Raw genomic sequence first — 13,740 nt, 5'->3', positions numbered from 1 at the left:
TATACATATATTCCCTCCCTCTTGAACCTCCCCCACAACCCTCCACCCCATCCCACCCTCGAGGCTGTCACAGAGAGACACCGGGGGCCGACTGAGCTCCCTGTGTGACTCAGTAACTCGGGACCTAACTTTTAAGCCTCAACTCTGAGGATGCCGTTGAGAAACCGGGGCAGGTATCCCCTCAGTTCAGGGCTTGGATATCAGAATCACCCACAGAACTTGGTAAAGCACAGATTGCTGGCCCCCACGGGGGTGCTGACCTCCCAGGATCTCTGATTTGGGACGTCCTGGTGGGAACCCTAGAAGCTGCATTTCTAGCAAATTTCCAGATGATGCTGATGCTGCTGATTCCAAAGGACCACACTTTGGAAACACTGCCCTAATTAACTCGCATCAACTCCACATAACAGCGTTGTAAGGGTCAACTGATGAGAGTATGAAGACCTCGATTCAAGGTTTGGCATATGATAAGTGCTCAATACACGTAAGCTAGCACTAGGGTACAGCCAGGACATCCTGAAGGAAACCAGTCCTGAATATTCACTGGAAGGACTGATGCTGAAGCTGAACCTCCAACACTTTGGCCACCTGATGCGAAGAACTGACTCACTGGAAAAGACCTTGAAGCTGGGAAAAGTGTAGGTGGGAGGAAAAATGGACGACAGAGGATGAGGTGGTTGGATGGCATCACCGACGTGATGGACATGAGTTAGTAAACTCCGGGAGCTGGTGATGGACAGGGAAGCCTGGTGTGGTGCAGTCCATGGGGTCACAAAGAGTCGGACACGACTGAGCAACTGAACTGAACTGAATAAGTTCACACTATTTATCTTTCTCTGTCTGACTTACTTCATTTAATATGAAGGCCCTCCATATTGCTGCAAATTCTGCCTATTTCTTAATCAGATTGTTTGGGTTTCTTTTGGCGTGTTTGTGTTTTGCTATCGAGTTGCATGAGTTCTTAACATATTTTCAATGCTGATCTCTTAACAGATACATGATTTGCAAATATTTCCTTCTGTTCCATAGGTTGTCTTTTCATTTTGTGGGTAGTTTCCTTTGCTGTGCAGAAGCTTTTTATTTTGATGTGGAGCCACTTGTTTATTTTTGGTTTTTTGGCCTTTGTGTTTGGCGTCATATCCAGAAACATCATTCCCACGATCGACATCAAGGAGCTTACTACCGTGTTTCCTTGTAGACAGCGAATACTTTGTAAGGCGAGTACTGCCGAGACCTGGGGCCTGAATCTCCCTCTGCGCTCAGAATGGAAGCACGGGAACCATGGCCAATGTGACTTACTCTTTGGCAGCCACCCAGGGGTCCTCCCGGCCTCCTTCAGCAGCTCCTGCTGCCCCGGGCACACGGTCCCGTGACTCAGGACCGACTTTAGCTGGGCTCACACGGGCCTCCTACGGAAAACTGCTCTCCTGTCCCCTGGGCTGACACAGTCTATCACTAAAATCAAACCGTGGCCGTGCTTTTCAAATCACAGAAAAATAAAAGGAAGGGGAGAGAATGTTTTCGGTTGTAAGTTCTTCTGTACCTGTTGCCTTTGGTCCATATTATCATCAAGTAGATGGTGGTGTCTGATTTTGCCCCAAATTAAATCTCACCCACTGATATTTTGGAACGTCTCTGCAAAGCCAGTGGAACGCTTTGGGGGAAGAGCTGGCCTGGACCCTCCAGGCCGGAAGTTGCCTGCTGGGCGCTGGCTTCACCCTTCCTGCACCAGCGGCCGGGAAGGCGCCCGCCTCCGCTCCAGGCCTGCTGGCCTTCTGTCTTGCTGGGGACGACCGCAGCGTCTTCCTCTCCTGTGGGCTCTGCTCCCACCTGCCCTCCAGCTGCGGGATGCCAGGGCATGTTTTCCATATTCATCACCGCCCCTCTGGAGGCCTCCCCTGTCCTGCCTTGCACAGCCAGAGTGGGTCACCACAGAGCTCAGCTCCCATCAAGCCGCATCGTAACATGCATTTATAGGATAGTGTGACTCCCATCTGTCTTCACCTGAATGTGAATCTTCCCAGGGCAGACAGAGGGAACCGTGTGTGTGTGTGTGTGTGTGAGACAGAATACATGTGTGTGTGCTCACGTGTGTCCTGTTGGCGCTGGTTAGCTGCCAGTTCAGTTCACTTCAGTAGCTCAGTCATGTCTGACTCTGCGACCCCATGAAGCGCAGCACGCCAGGCCTCCCTGTCCATCACCAACTCCTGGAGTTCACTCAGACTCACATCCATCGAGTCAGTGATGCCATCCAGCCATCTCATCCGCTGTCGTCCCCTTCTCCTGCTGCCGCCAATCCCTCCCAGCATCAGAGTCTTTTCCAATGAGTCAACTCTTCGCATGAGGTGGCCAAAGTACTGGAGTTTCAGCTTCAGCATCATTCCTTCCAAAGAAATCCCAAGGCTGATCTCCTTCAGAATGGACTGGTTGGATCTCCTTGCAGTCCAAGGGACTCTCAAGAGTCTTCTCCAACATTACAATTCAAAAGCATCAGTTCTTCAGTGCTCAGCTTTCTTTATAGTCTAACTCTCACATCCATACATGACCAGTGGAAAAACCATAGCCTTAACTAGACAGACCTTTGTTGGCAAAGTAATGTCTCTGCTTTTGAATATGCTATCTAGGTTGGCCATAACTTTTCTTCCAAGGAGTAAGCGTCTTTTAATTTCATGGCTGCAATCACCATCTGCAGTGATTTTGGAGCCCCAGAAATAAAGTCTAACAGTGTTCCCCCATCTATTTCCCATGAAGTGATGGGACCAGATACCATGATCTTTGTTTTCTGAATGTTGAGCTTTAAGCCAACTTTTTCACTCTCCTCTTTCACTTTCATCAAGAGGCTTTTTAGCTCCTCTTCACTTTCTGCCATAAGGGTGGTGTCATCTGCATATCTGAGGTTATTGATATTTCTCCCAGCAATCTTGATTCCAGCTTGTGTTTCTTCCAGTCCAGCGTTTCTCATGATGTACTCTGCATATAAGTTAAATAAGCAGGGTGACAATATACAGCCTTGACATACTCCTTTTCCTATTTGGAACCAGTCTGTTGTTCCATGTCCAGTTCTAACTGTTGCTTCCTGACCTGCATACAGATTTCTCAGGAGGCAGGTCAGGTGGTCTGGTATTCCTATCTCTTTCAGAATCTTCCACACTTTATTGTGATCCACACAGTCAAAGGCTTTGGCATAGTCAACAAAGCAGAAATAGATGTTTTCTTGGAACTCTCTTGCTTTTTCCATGATCCAGGGGATGTTGGCAATTTGATCTGTGGTTCCTCTGCCTTTTCTAAAACCAGCTTGAACATCTGGAAGTTCATGGTTCACGTGTTGCTGAAGCCTGGCTTGGAGAATTTTGAGCATTACTTTACTAGCATGTGAGATGAGTGCAATTGTGCGGTAGTTTGAGCATTCTTTGACATTGCCTTTCTTTGGGATTGGAATGAAAACTGACCTTTTCCAGTCCTGTGGCCACTGCTGAGTTTTCCAAATTTGCTGGCATATTGAGTGCAGCACTTTCACAGCATCATCTTCCAGGATTTGAAATAGCTCACCTGGATTTCCATCACCTCCACTAGCTTTGTTCGTAGTGATGATTTCTAAGGCCCACTTGACTTCACATTCCAGGATGTCTGGCTCTAGGTGAGTGATCACACCATTGTGATTATCCGGGTCGTGAAGATCTTTTTTGTACAGTTCTTTTGTGTATTCTTGCCACCTCTTCTTAATATCTTCTGCTTCTGTCAGGTCCAGACCATTTCTGTCCTTTATGGAGCCCATCTTTGCATGAAATGTTCCCTTGGTATCTCTAATTTTCTTGAAGAGATCTCTAGTCTTTCCCCTTCTGTTGTTTTCCTCTATTTCTTTGCATTGATCGCTGAGGAAGGCTTTCTTATCTCTCCTTGCTATTCTTTGGAACTCTGGATTCAGATGCATATATCTTTCCTTTTCTCCTTTGCTTTTCACTTCTCTTCTTTTCACAGCTATTTGTAAGTTGCTAAGTGGTGTCCAGCTTTTTCACAACCCCATGGACTGCAGCCCGCCAGGCTTCTCTGTCCATAGGGTTTCCCAGGCAGGAACACTGCAGTGAGTTGCCATTTCCTCCTTCAGGGGATCTTCCCGACCCAGGGGCTGAACCCCCTTCTCCTGCCTTGGCAGGCGGGTTCTTCGCCACTGAGCCTCCAAGGCAGCCCCACGTGTGTGTTACCTGACCTTGATTTCCATGGTCCTTACCGTAGAGTTTGCACACGTAAGCACTCAATAGATATGTGTTGACTGGATAAGTGTGTGGCGCTGAGTACTTCTTTAGACTCCTTCCAGGAGCAGTGACTTCATTTTATCAACAGAGGGACGGAGGCCCAGAGATGGGGCTTGCATTTGCAAATTCTCACACCTAGAAAGGGGCTGAGCTGGGACTCAAAGCCAGGCCTCCGACTCAGCCCAGTGCCCTTTGTCCAACTCTGAGCTGCCAGCTTCCCTCGAGGTTTGGCGTGTTAAACAGAAGCAGAGCGTTCAGAGGAAATTCACCGCAAGGCAGAGTGTTTACTAGGGATGACCTCACCTCTCCAGCAGTGAAAGGGCAGAAAAGAGCTGAAAAGAGAATACCTTTCCAGTGAATGTGCTGGGCCGGCCAGGCCCCGGCTGACTCACGGAGAAGGTTTCACTTTATAAGGGCTTCTCGGGGGCGCCCCCTGGGTGTGCCTTTCTCCCCGAGTCCAGGTCCGGGAGGGCTCTCGACTTGAAGCCCCGGCTTTGCCAGCTGGGCATCCAGGGCGCTTCCCTCCCCCTCCTGAGTACAAGCCCTTCTTTATCTGGAACCTGTCTCTCCAGCCTTGTGGATGAGCAGGCTTGTGTTAATAGCACACACCCAAGTTTCGGTGGGTCTGGCTGCCCACTGCCCCTCAGACACCTGGCCTCGCCAGACTTTACGTGGTTGGGTCTGGGAGTCCGAGGGTGCCTCCTGGGCCCCCAGGGCTCACAAATCCTGGTTGCATTCATCAGCAGCCCGTGTCTCTCATTCTCAAAGTCACCGAGGCCCCAGCTGGCCAGGGCCATCTGAAGGAATGGGGGGAGTCACACCAAGAGCTGGTTTCCAAGGCTCCCGGCCCCCGAGGGGCCCACTGGGTCCGCAGGTCCTGTTTCTGCAGAAGGTGAGGAAAGGCTGCCCTTAGCACTCTGCTCACACCTTGGTGCCTGCAGCCAGAGCTACCAGGCCCCCGCCCGGGCACCCCCAGGCACCCCTCCACAGGGCACGCACGCAGTGCCACCGCGGGCGTCCACATTCCGCCTCTTCTTCTAAACGACATTTCTGCCCTTAAGCCATCCCTGCGGTTCCAGGCCCTGCACTGATACTGTCACCAACTAACTCTGCAGACAGTCCTGAGCTCTGTTTTGATTCTTGGTGTGTGTGTGGGAGGTGTGTGTGGGGGGTGGTTCCCTGAGGGCTCAGTGGTAAAGAATCCACTTGCAACTAAGCCCATGCAACTGGCGAGTCCTGGAGCCGCAACAAAAGATCCCGCAGGATGTAACTAAGACCTGACGCAGCCAAATAAATGAATAAATAAATAAACATAAAAAAGAATCCACTTTCAGTGCTGGAGTCCCAGAAGATACATGTCCGATTCCTGGGTCGGGAAGATCCCCTGGAGAAGGGAACGGCTACCTCCTCTAGTTCTCTTGCCTGAAAAATCCCATGGACAGAGGAGCCTGGTGGGCTACAGCCCATGGGGTCACAAAGAGTCAGACACGACTAAGCACAGTCAGCGGGGTCTGCGACCCTGCAGCCACGTCCACACACTCCGAATACTTCTCACGGTCGCTGGGAAGCTGTCACCCACCTATTTTATTTCACAAAGGCCTCCCTGTCCTGTTCAGCAGCTTCTCACTAGCTATCCGTTTTAGGCACAGCCGTGTGTGTCTGTCAACCCCCGTCTCTCAATTCGTCTCACCCCCCTTTCCCATTCGGTGTCCATATATTTTGGGTCCCTGTGTCTGTGTCTCTGTGTCTGCTTTGCAGTAGGTTCATCTGTACCATTTCTCTAGATTCCACACATATGTGTTGAAAGTGAAAGTTGTTCAGTTGTGTCTGACTCTGCGACCCCATGGACTACACAGTCCATGGAACTCTCCAGGCCGGAAGACTGGAGTGGGGAGCCTTTCCCTTCTCCAGGGGTTTTTCCCAACCCAGGGATCGAACCCAGGTCTCCCACATTGCAGGCAGAATCTTTACCAGCTGAGCCACCAGGGAAGGCCAAGAATACTGCAGTGGGTAGCCTATCCCTTCTCCAGCGGATCTTCCCGACCCCGGGATCGAACTGGGGTCTCCCGCATTGCAGGCGGATTCTTCACCAGCTGATCTACTAGAGGTGTTGATATGCGATATTTGGTCTTGTTTTTCTGACTTGCTTCACTCTGTATGACAGACTCTAGGTCCATCCACGTCTCTACAAATGACCAAAATTCCGATCCTTTTTATGGTTAAGTGCATCCCACACATATATACACACACCCCACATCTTTTCTATCCACTCGTCTGTCAGTGGGTCTAGGTGGCTTCCATGTCCTGGCTCTTGTGAACAGTGCTGCAGTGAACGTTGGGGTGCCTGTGTCCTTTTGAATCGTGGTTTCTCAGGGTGTGTGCCCAGGAGTGGGATTGCTGGGTTGTATGGCAGTTCTACTTTCAGCTTTTTAAGGAACCTCCGTACTTCCCCACAGTGGCCGAATCAACTTACATTCCCACCAACAGAGCCCGGGAGTTAGTTCCCTTGTCCTTGCACCCTTTCCAGCACTTGTTTGTAGGCTGTTTCGGCGATGGCCGTCCTGAGCTTGTGAGGCGCCTCACTGTAGTTCGGTTTGCATTCCTCTGACAGCTAGTGGTGCTGGACATCTTTTCATGTGCCCCTGGGGCATCTGTCTGTCTTCTTTGGGGAAATGTCTGTTTACGTCTTGGGTCCATTTTTTGATTGGGCTGTTTACTGCAGGGAGATCACCTGCTCATTTTAGTGATGGAGAAGCTGAAGCTGAGAAATCTGCCCAAACCTCAGCAGTGAGAGGGACGGGGCTGCCGCTGGAACGGGCCTCTCAGGTCCCACCCCTGTGTTCACCACCCCGTGAGCTGTCTGCTGTGAAGACGCACATCCAGGAGCACACACAGAAGGACCTGCAAGGTGAGCCCCAGGCCCCCACGAGGGCGATCCCAGGAATTCCCGGTACTGCCGGCAGCTGCTGGAAATGGTTGGGGTGACGCCTTACACGGGGGGCCGATCGATTGCTGCGATAGGCAGGTGTTTTTGCTCTGTTGGAAGTGGTTAACGATTAAGCCGAAGGCAGAGGGTCAGAAAGGGGAAGGACGTGAGAATTTTGATCCAAGGCCACAGGCTCTCCAAGGTGGGAGAGGCCGGGAGGGAGCTGGAGCAGGGAACCAGCCGCCCCCCGCAGCCCTGTCCACGGCTCTGCTCCTCTGGGTCAGGAACAGGCCTCACGCTGGCTTCAGGTAAACAGAACTGGGTTCTGCCCCGGTACTGCCATTTCCTGGCTGTGGTCCTTGGCCAAGATCCCCCCTGCCCGCCTGAGTCTTGTATTCTCATAAATGTAAAATGAGACTGCCTACCCCCTACTTCATAACGGGGTCGGGGAGATCACAAGAGATGAGCCAGGTGAAGGGCTTTGCATGGAGCGCATGCTTGGTAGATGCAGATTTCCCATCTCTTTCCACCATGTGAAATATCAGTACTAACTCCCATCAGCCTGAGAGAGCGACGAACCCTAGTTTTGAAACCCACGTCTATCATTTCCTGGCTGTTAAACCTGGAGAAAGTCGTTTCCCCTCCCCGAAGCCCAGCTCCCCAGCTGGGAATGGGGATGATGGATGCCACATAGTAGGGTTTGGAGCAAGGTTCCAATCCAAAACAAGAGCTAATGAAGCTCTGCTTTGTGCCAGGGGTCTGGGTTGTCTGAGGTTCTGCATTTCCAACAAGTCCTCGGTGGTGCTGATGCTGCTGATCCAGGGACCACACCTTGAGTCGTGAGGTGACAGATGAAGGTCAAGGGGTCATGGGGTTGGGGGGAGCGGGTGAAGCAGAGGCATCTGCTAGAACACTCTTTAGTGGGCCCTTGCCTGCAGGCTGCCACTGTTTTGGGAGCAGCTACAGATGACCTTGCAATTTACTAAATATGTTTATTTTTTCTGGTGGGGGGGGGTGGCCATCAGTTCTTGGCCCCTGGGTGCCCTAGTGCAGGGGGAGACTGACAAGGGCCTGCTACAACCTAAAGTGTAAGAACCCTGGTTGCCCAAGCACAGGCCCCGGGGCTTCTGAAACAGGCTGGAGATCAGGCAGACTGCCTGCAGGCGAGGGCCCTCAAGCTGGTGTCCAAGGACGGCGAGGAGTCAGCCAGGGAGAGGAGGGGGCGGAAGAGGTGTGGTGTGGGGACAGGATCACACAGACCCGCTCCCGGGACATAGTCCGCCTTTGTGTCATCATTTTACAGCCTTGTGCAGAGAAGAGCAGCAAGGCTGGGGGGCAGGGAGAGCTGGGGTTTGCTGGCATGCGGCGTCACTGCCGTGCTGTGTGAGTGGATGTCACAGCTTCTGAGCCTCAGCATCCTCTTCTATTGGGTGGAGGTGATGCGGACCGAGAGGGTAGCGAGAGGCAGCACCCGGCGTGTCTGACTTCCAGCCGCTGGTCCTCACTGCGACGCCCTTTTCCTGGCAACACAGAGATCCAGTACCTGAGCAGAGAGGTCCTGGTCTCCCGGGGTCCCCTTGGGTGGGGAGCCCCTGCCCTTTGGGGCTGTACTTGCCCCCCTCCTGCCCCACCAAGCAGGCTCTCAGGCGAGGACAGGGAGCCTGCCAGGGCGCCAGGGAGATGGGTTTTGTCACAGCCTCAGATCTTAACACCCTAGTCACTGTCTGGCAAGAACCCAGAGACCTGGCCAAGATAACAGGACTGTTATCGTGGTCAACAGACTCCTCCTGGGATACGGAGGGAGCAATAGAACAGCCTCTGTTCGTCCTTGCCTGGCGGGTCAGCCAGCAGCCTCGAACCTCCCAGACGGCTTAACTCGGCTGCGGCGACCCAGGGCTGACCTGCCTTCAGAGCTGCCCCTCCTCCGTACCCACCCACCTCCAGCCCACTTCCCTCTCCATCCCAACTTGCTTGTCTATGTGCTTATTTCTTCCTCTTGGATTTATCTATTTACCCAGAGGCGCAGCACAGCTGATAGCCTGAGACCTGGCATCAGGTCTGGGCTGGAATCTCTGGGATCCAATTCTTTGAGTGGGCTACTTACCCCACAGGTGACCAAACGTTCTAGTTTGCCTGGGACAGAGGGGTTCCTGTGACATGGGATTTCCAGCTGTAAAACAGGGATGGTTCCAGAAAAATTGGAGTCGGTCACTCTGTTTACCTCTCTGAGCCTCAATTTGCTTGTAAACTGGGGATGATTATCTCTGTTGAGGGGATTAAGAGGGATAACACAAGGAAGCGCGTCGCGCCCAGCACGTGGCGAGTTGTCAGTGATGGTGTCAGTTACTTCTCTGCCTGGAGGAAATCGCAAGCCTTCCACGCTGAATTTCTCACCTCCCTTATTCCCATGACCTTTTCAAATGGACACAGAAGCAGGTCTGGGGTCGTGTCTGCTCTTGAGAAATCATTAAACCTGTCCGCAGCGCTTTTGCTCAAAGTGCCTCTTGACGGACAAGCCGGAAGCAGATGCACAGAGGCGGTTTAGTAGAGAGAGGCAGACGGGAAACCACGCGGCCGGGTCCACTTCGACTCTGCGATTAACTTGCTGTGTGACCTTTCACAAGTTGCTTTGCCACGCGGAGCTTCAGTTTTCCCATCTGCAAAACTGAGGGCTCTCAGCGCAGCCCGCAGCTCTAACGCTCTACAGCCCTGCACGCTGTGAGAGAGGAAGTACTGGGGATGGGACAGCTTGGTTGGAGCCAGTAAAAGGCTGAGGAGGAAGTGAAACTGCCCTCCTAGGTGGGACCTGAACCCAGACACACCTCAGGGTGGGACTTGACCCCACAGTCCCTGACCTGGGGGGGATTCGAAACCACTGTCTTTTAATTAAAACCCCTCACCTGGTGTCAGGACTTACTGAAGCTCAGGTTCTTTTTTCTCATCACAGACAGAGTTCAGTGTGAGGCAAAGAGGTCAAGAGTGAGTTTATTGGCATGAGATGCTTGTGAGAAATTCAAGCGGGCAGGCAAGGGAGCGCAGTCCCAAGAAAAAGGAGGGCTACCCTTGTACAATCAAAGAAAAAGTGGGGAGGGGAGAAGGCCCCCCTCTCCCTCCCTCTTGGGCAGGCACCAGGCTTTCACTCTCCTTTGACCCTATACGGTCTAAGCAGGACGGTCATGCGTGACTGAAATCATATGTATATTAGCAAAAGGGCGGTAACGTAGAATGAAATATGGTACTTCACCTCGGGTTTCCGTGCAATTTCCCCTTTCCCCCAGTTTTTTTCACCTTTTACCTGTATTCCTGTATTAACTATATGCAGAAATGCTGCTTTTCAAGGACCATTAACTCCCTGACTTCATGTAACAAGATTCAGACCCCGTATCTACTGTTCTGTGCTTTACCAATCAGGGCTTGTGGCCTGAGTGTGCCTGGCGCTTAGATGCACCTGGTCTTCCTTCAAAGTAGTGTAAACTGTTGCTAGGTTACTGGATTCTTTTCCTGAGTAGTCATTGGCCTACAACAGTCTCCCAAACTCCCTTAAAATCCCCCCTCTGTCTCTGATCCCGTAGTGGGACTCCTAAATGCTCTATTTAATTATCTTACACTATCCTTTTCTTTAGGAGCCAAGATTTTGGTTCCTTCTTGCGCAACGACTAAAATTTTGAAAATAGTGCAAAGTGGAAAATGACTAAGGCATCTTACTGACAGAGCAGTTGATTGGTGTCTGCACAGCGGGCTGGACATGGCCTCACGATGCCAGGTCACTGGGCATCATTTGTTCCCTCCTGTATTTAACTGTTCATTCATTTCTTCCTTCACCCCTCCCTTTGTTCAGTCATTCTTTCACTGAGTGGTTCACACAGCGATTGATTGCATGGGTTCTGAAACCGATCTACCTGGATTCAAATTCAGGCTCTCCCAATCATTACGTGAACGCAGCAAGTCACTTACCTTTCCGGTGCCTCCGTTTCCTCATCTATAAAATGGGCACAACCTGGCTCTTGGGGGTGGATTGCCTGCTAAAGGTCTAAAGCCAGCGCCCGGCATTGACAACGTGCAGTGCACGTGTGCGCCATACTGTTTCTTCTGTCGCCGTTCACCAGGAGACGGCTCCGCGACAGGCACTGGGCTGGGCAGCCACTAGGGATCCAGATCTGGAGGGCAGTCCCCTACCTCGAGAAGGTCGTAAAGGGATAAACTGACAGTTATGAAGTCACATGGTTAGTGTTGTAGTGTTGTGTAGGTAAGCACAGGGTGCTATGGGAACAAAGAGGAGGGGCACCCAGTCTGGGTGGGTTGGGCTCACGAAGGGGTGTGTACCCAGGAAGGCTTCCTGGCAGAGATGTCACTTGATCTGAGTCTTGAGATACAGGTACACGTTAGCCAGGAAGTGAAGAGGGTGGGGTGGTGGGAAATTCTGGCAGAGGAAACAGCTTGTGCAAAGACTTGGAGGGGAGAATATGGATATTTAGGGGACAGATGTGTCTTGCTATGACTTGCTGGGGTGTGGGCAGGTGGTCTATGAAGCCAGAGGAACAGTAAAGCTTTAACTACACTGGATATTCCAGAACTGCTAAAAAGTTAATATTTATCAGCTAGGCCAGTGTCCCCAACTTTTAAGATCATGCTCTAAAATACACACACAACAAAGGTCCATTATATGGAGATTTATTTATGAATAAATTATATACGTATACACACAAATGTATCATGTATAAGACACAAAAATACAAGCATTTAATTTTTTTTTTTTTTGCCTATTGAATTGTGTGAGTTCTTTATACACTTTGGATATCAGCCTCTTATCAGGTATATGATTTGCAAAAATTTTCTCCCATTTGGTAGGCTGCCTTCTAATTTTGTGGATGGTCTCGTTTGCTAAGCAGAAGCTTGTTAGCCTGATGTAGCCCCACTTGTTTGTCTTTGCTTTTGTGGCCTCTGCTTTTGGGGCCAAATCATCACCAAGACGGAGGCCAAGAAGCTCAGCCCGTGTACTTTCTTCTAGGGGTTTTACGGCTTTAGGTCTTACATTCAAGCCTTTTCTTCCCTTGTGAATAATTATTTAATATAATTTGGTTGGTTATGATGTTTTGGAAAGAACTGCCAGCAAAGACCGTTTCTGGATTTCATTTGTCTCCGGCTGTGCTAGGTCTCCGCTGCTGCGGGTGAGCTTCCTCCAGCCGCGGTTCACGGGCTGCTCTCCGTCGGGCCGCGAGGGCCTCTTGTCGCGGCGGCTTCTCCTGCTGTGGCGCACGGGCTCTAGAGTGTGGGCTGAGTAGTCGTGGCTCACGGGCTCAGTTGCCCTGTAGCAAGTGCGATCTTCCCAGACCAGGGACCGAACCCACGTCTCCTGCGTTGGCAGGTGGATTCTTAACCACTGGACCACCTAGGAAGTCCAAAGATCACTTTTTAAGGTAGCTAACTTACAAAAACTCTAAGGCAGCATGAGAATCATGTAATAAAACACATGAAGTTAAAACCAGAACCTGAAACCATTCATTGTGTTGGAATCAATAATCCACCTTGAGTTCATTTTTGTGTAAGACAGTGGTCCTGCTCCGTTCATTTGTATGTGGTTATTCAGTTTCCCCAACAGAGATAAAAATAACACATATAAACAGAAATCCTGGTGCTTTCTCTCCTTTGCACCCGGTGGCTCTTCTGTGCATCTCCTGAAATGCACCCCCCTTCTCCCACTTTCAAGCTCACTGCGCTACGCTGCGGGGTGCGCCGAAAGCTGGCACGTGGGAGAGATGTGGACTTTCACCTTTGAAAGGTCCTTTTAACACTGACACATGCTGCAATCCCTGCAGCCATTAAAAGGAAGGTAAAGTTGTGTATTACTAACACTGCAAGTTGTTGCTATATTAAAATAATATATTAAAGGAAAGAAAGTGAAGTCGCTCAGTTGTGTCTGACTCTTTGGGACCCCATGGACTGTAGCCTGCCAGGTTCCTCCGTCCATGGGGTTTTCCAGGCAAGGATACTGGAGTGGGTAGCCATTTCCTTCTCCAGGGGATTTTCCCGACCCAGGGATCAAACCCAGGTCTCTCGCTCTGCAGGCAGACTCTTTACCATCTGATCCACCAGGGAAGCCCTAAAATAATATGTGGCAGAGAGGCAATCGCCCGTTGCCCACGACTGAGTGCTTTCCCTGGGTGCAGGATCTTCAGCGCTAAAACGGGGACTGTCCTGAGCAAACCGGGTTCCCCGATAGAGCGTCTAGTACAACCCTATTGTGTAAGGAATATAAATGAATGTTTAGACAAGAGTTGCAAGGTAGCTCGTCCAAAACATTTGCAGTGGTTAGCACTGAGTGATAATGGTGGGAAATTACAACTTGCCTTCACTTCTTTTTATTAAGCAGTGTATTTTGGGTTTTGCGTCCCTGAATTAGACATTTTCTGTTGAGAAATACGCATTATTGTGTGACTTGAAAAAGAAATTGGCTGCATGGGTCTTCTCTGCTGTCCTCATGGTTAGTTGCCCCACAGCGAGTGGGTTCTTAGTTCTCTGACTGCAATCTAACCCACGTCTCCTGCCCTGGAGAATGGATTC

General features: G+C 50.8%; 1 long non-coding RNA gene across 1 annotated transcript; it reads right to left on the bottom strand.

The window, feature by feature from the left end:
• LOC102171670 lies at positions 8,197-11,326 on the bottom strand. The gene is made up of 3 exons (XR_309838.3): positions 11,134-11,326; positions 9,284-9,349; positions 8,197-8,699 (listed from the first exon to the last, which is right to left on the bottom strand). It is a non-coding gene; the product is annotated as an uncharacterized LOC102171670 (long non-coding RNA).

This window comes from Capra hircus, chromosome 2, assembly GCF_001704415.2.
Source record: "Capra hircus breed San Clemente chromosome 2, ASM170441v1, whole genome shotgun sequence".
Classification (NCBI taxonomy): domain Eukaryota; kingdom Metazoa; phylum Chordata; class Mammalia; order Artiodactyla; family Bovidae; genus Capra; species Capra hircus.
This window is presented reverse-complemented; position numbering and strand designations above follow the sequence as displayed.